This window comes from Babylonia areolata, chromosome 10, assembly GCF_041734735.1.
Source record: "Babylonia areolata isolate BAREFJ2019XMU chromosome 10, ASM4173473v1, whole genome shotgun sequence".
In the NCBI taxonomy this organism is placed as follows: domain Eukaryota; kingdom Metazoa; phylum Mollusca; class Gastropoda; order Neogastropoda; family Buccinidae; genus Babylonia; species Babylonia areolata.
The window spans coordinates 29540716-29545715 of record NC_134885.1 but is presented as its reverse complement, the minus strand read 5'-3'; the positions used below and the strand labels follow the sequence as shown (position 1 = coordinate 29545715).

General features: G+C 45.5%; 1 protein-coding gene across 1 annotated transcript in view; it reads right to left on the bottom strand.

Annotated features, from left to right (window-relative positions):
* The window catches only part of LOC143286925 (uncharacterized), a 47177-nt gene that overhangs the window by 22488 nt on the left and 19689 nt on the right, over window positions 1-5000 (bottom strand). The window lies entirely within an intron of this gene.

Here is a 5000-nt window from a genome sequence, read left to right as displayed (position 1 = left end):
TAAACTTACGTCAATCTGTGATATAAGCCGAGTGTTGGGCCTTGAATGACCTTAGACGTAAGTTAATTCCACAAAAAATATTATAGGCACCCTACTTTATTTCGACTTATCATGCTTACGTCATCAACTAACGGAACTATTATAAAACAGTTTGCTATTTACTTATATAAGGCTTTTAAATCTCGCAGTGTATTGTGTAGTTGATTATTGTGCATTGTCAAGTTTGTGTGTTCATTTACTTTTGTCATTGGTAAGATTTTGTTTTAACTCTCTCCATACGAACGGCGAAAGAGACGACGTTAACAGCCTTTCACCCCAATAACCATCATCAAAATATTACCAGCGGGAGGCTCTTACACTGAAGAGGTGAATGTTGACAAAGAATACCACAATTCTGACGACGGAAGCTAAAGGTTGGGTCATTGAGACACCCACTGGACATCCGATGGGTCTGTGTAGAGGAGAAGAGAGGACTGGCCGTACTGAGTGAGTTAAAAAGTTGGTTCACTGTACTCCCTTCACGAGAGGCCATGACACTAATTGAATAAATCATCCGTATCCGTATCTCCCTCGCTTTCTTCCTCTGTCTCCCTCTCTCTCTCTTTCTTTCTTCTCCTCTCTATTTCTCCCCCTCTCTGTCTCTTTTTTCTCTCTCTCTTTCTCTCCCCTTTCTCTCTCTTATACACTTTCTCTCTCCCCCCCCCTCTCTCTCCCTTCTCTCTCTCTCTCTTCCCCCTCTCTCTCCCTGTCTCTCTCTCTCTCTGTCTCTCTTTCTCTCTCACCCTTCTCTCTATCTCATTTCCCTCTCCCTTTCCCACTCTCCCTCTCTCTTTCTTCCTCCCCCCCTTCTTCCCTTTAGTTGTCTTTCTTCCCTTTCCCTCTTATTGTGGACGTCAGCGGATTCAACTGGAGGTGTGCGTTTATAAAATTATTAATAATGTTCAACAGTGGTGTCTCTGTGTGGTCTAATGCCTGTCTCACTGTCAGTTCCCCACAACCCTCCTCGTCCCCAGCCCCCCACCCCACCCCCCGACCCCTCCCCCCACCCCCACCCCTGTGACATGGGAAGAAGGCTTGGTTTATTAATTTAATTAATTTGTCATTGCTCTTCTCTGTCCCTGCTTTTTGTGTGTGACACGCAACAAAACACACACACACACTCTCTCACTCACACACACACACACAATCACACACACACACACACACACACACACACACACACACACACACACACACAGACTGACAGACAGACACACACACACGCACACACACACACACACACACATTCACACACACACACACACACACACACATGCACGCACGCACACACTCACGCGCACGCAGACAGACATACACACCACACACACACACACACACACACACATAAACACACATCCACGCAGACATCACACACACACACACACACACACACACACACACACACACACACACACACAGAGTTGTGAACTCACACACAGCAGGCATACATACCAAAGGGGAGTGAGAAAAAATGACAAAGAGTACCAACAAACAAACGAAACGTCTACTGACAAAAAAAGGGGAGAACATCAAAATGCTTTCTCTTACAGGTTTTTACATCCAGCTCTCTCCATGTGAAGACTCACTGGAATGTCGCGCTGAAGGACTGTTCACCAGATTCCTACAACTCTGCCGGCTTGGCATCAATACCTGGGTCTCGGCAAACGGGTTTCTTCGTCCATTTTGCAGTGTTGTTGTCAGTCCATCTTTTTCTTCCTCTCTTTCTCTTTCTGTCTTTCCCTCCATCCGTCTCCCTCCCTCAGCAGTTCCTTTGAAGGTGGTTTTTAGCCAGGCCATTGGGTCTTCACCACTTTCACCAGAGATACCTACGAAAGATCCTCGGCATAAAGTGGCAAGACAGGATTTTCCAACCTCCAGGTCCTGGAGAGGAGCGGCCTGCCCAGCATCGAAAGCCTGCTGATTCAGTGCCAGCTACGCTGGACGGGATACGTTGTCCGCATGACAGACAGCAGGATCCCGAAGATGCTCTTATATGACCAGCTGAAGGAAGGCCACCACGAACTTGGAAGACCCTGCAAGCGCTTCAAGGACACCTTGAAGACAAACCTCAAAGCCTGTGACATAGACATCGCTTCCCGGGAAACTGATGCCCTTGACAGCTCTCGCTGGAGGATGCTGTGCTCTAGTGGCATAAAGACGTTTGAAAACAAGAGAACGCTGGCCATTAAGGAGAAGCGTGAGCGAAGGAAACAGGGCTCAACTTCTGGAGACGTTTTCCCTTGCAACACCTGTGGGAAGTGGTGCGCATCCAGAATCGGCCTCTTCTCCCATATGAGGACACACACCGACAGATAAGCCTGCCTGCCTACTCATCCGTCGGTGCGACGGGAGACTCCATTCATTCATGGATCTTATTACGTAGCCACACCGAAGAAGAAAGACAGAAAGAAAGAAAGAATGAAAAGAATTATAAGGAAGGTCCTAAGTGGCATTTGGGAGACTTTCTTTTTTTTCTTCTTCCCACTGTATCGAAATCATTCAATAAATGTCCACAGATTGCAGATAGTTCTCTGTTATCTGTGTGTTGAAACCATTACCTTTGTGTGTGTGTGTGTGTGTGTGTGTGTGTGTGTGTGTGTGTGTGTGTGTGTTTCGTTTACACGTACTCGCGAGCATAATAACACGGCTACCAAAAAAGTCAGGGACCTCTTAGAACCTTGAAATGCTGCTGAATTTTGTTTCCGGCAAACAAGAGTATATGCAACCAGTGTAATACACACCACTCATGATAACCAGAGGTAGGTATGGTTTCGTGTAATATACATATATGTGTATATTTTTAACAATGAAAATCCTTTATAAACCACTGAGCAACTGTAAACGTTTGGCTGAAACATGTATTGTCAAACGCATTTTTCAAGGCGTTCTGAAACGGCCGTTTAGTTATGTTAGAGAAAGAGAGAGAGAGAGAGAGAGAGGAGAGAGAGAAATAAGTGGGGAAAAGAAGAGGTTGGAGGCCTTCGCCCCCCCCCCCCCACCCGCCCCCCCCTCCCCCTAGTCTCCCTCCCCGCGCCAACCCCCCCTCCCCGCCTAAAAGAAAAAAAAAATGATATGAGCTGTCGTCTTGTTCTGGCTCTGTGTTGTTTAGATGTACATGTATGACAGGTTTTCTCAAAAAAGATTTGTTCAAACCGAAACCACTGCAATGAGTTACACGCAAAATGACCAGCATAAAGCAAACAGTGCAAAAAAAAGATGTTTTCTAGGCCTTGCACAAAACGTGAGGCGATATATATATATATATATATATATATATATATATATATATATATATATATATATATATAGGTATAGCCTGCAGACAGTGTTCAGGTGTAATCGGTTTCATAAATGATGATGGGCCAGAGATGTGCGGATTTTTGATTCTCTTCCTGGTAGCATTTTCTTCATCTCCAATTAACCAGCTGATCATTAACTTGCACACCAAAGGGATTGGACAGAAACCAATTTACGTCACACACAGATTCCTGACCAGCTTGTTTTTAACGAAAAAAACCAAAAAACAACAACAAACAAACAAACAAACAAACAAAAAAAAAACAAAAAAAACCCGACGCGAATAGCGTGTATTACATTGAAATGACGTGTGAATTAAAACAACAACAACAACAAAAAGAAAGAAAAAAAAAACAAAAAAACCACCCACACCGGACATGACGTACTCTGTTGTCTGCTGCGGAGACAGTTTTTTTTTCCTTCTCTAATCTGTACCTCTGAAAATTCTGTGTCCAATCGACAGGTGCAATAGCGGAATGGTTAAAGCGTTGGACTTTGAATCTGAGGGTCCCGGGTTCGAATCTCGGTGCACCTGGTGGAGATTTTTCCGATCTCCCAGGTCAACGTATGTGCAGACCTGCTAGTGCCTGAAGCCCCTTCGTGTGTATGCGCACGCAGAAGATCAAATACGCACGTTAAAGATCCTGTAATCCATGTCAGCGTTCGGTGGGTTATGGAAACAAGAATATACCCAGCATGCACACCCCCGAAAACGGAGTATGGCTGCCTACATGGCGGGGTAAATAAAACAAAACAAAACAAAACAAAAAAACAAAACAAAAAACAACCAAACAAAACCGGTCATACACGTAAAATGTTACATGTCTGTCTGAGTGTGTATGCGTGTGCGCCTGAAATCTGATTGAATGACACAGGAAACGAATGATGAGCAGCCGTCAGTCAGCTCTACCCAGGTAGGCAGCCTGTTGTGCAAATGACCCCGTGTATGTAAAGCGCTTTGAGCTTGGTCTGTGACCAAGGATAGGCGCTATATAAGAATCCATAACATCATCATCATCATCATCATCATCAAGACTACCACCTGAGCTAACTAACCAGGCACGTTCCTTTCCCCCTCGCTCCCCTCAATCAATTAAAGCTCCGTTACTCAACAGTACCACTATGGCCATCACTGCCGCCATCACCAGAATCGAATGAATCACGCCAGTCATTACTGATGCTGTGTTTATATAAAACATTTCCACGGGTACTCATGAGATGATACTAAATCAGTGAGGATATTTTCGGTTATTAACTGAACAAAATGCCCACAAAACTCCAAACAACAACAAAACACAAAGGCATACACGCGCGCGCGCGCACGCACGCACACACACACACACGCAGGCAAGCACGCACCCACACACGCACAAACTGCGATCGTTTTTGCTTTATTATTGCGTTCTTCTCGCGCATGTTGTCATCTCTGTCGAGTTTCTTTGGCGCTTGTTTGTGGAGGGTGGCCAGATTGCCTGCAACTGACACGTCTTCAGACTCTGACGTCTAGGCCTCCTCATGGATGGGGATCAAACGTTTTCACGTTTGTCACTTTCACGCGCTCAGCAACGAGTGAGAGAGAGGGAGGGGAGGGGGGGAGGAGAGAGAGAGAGAGAGAGGGGAGGGAGAGAGAGAGAGGAGAGAGAGAGAGAGAGGGAGGGAGGGAG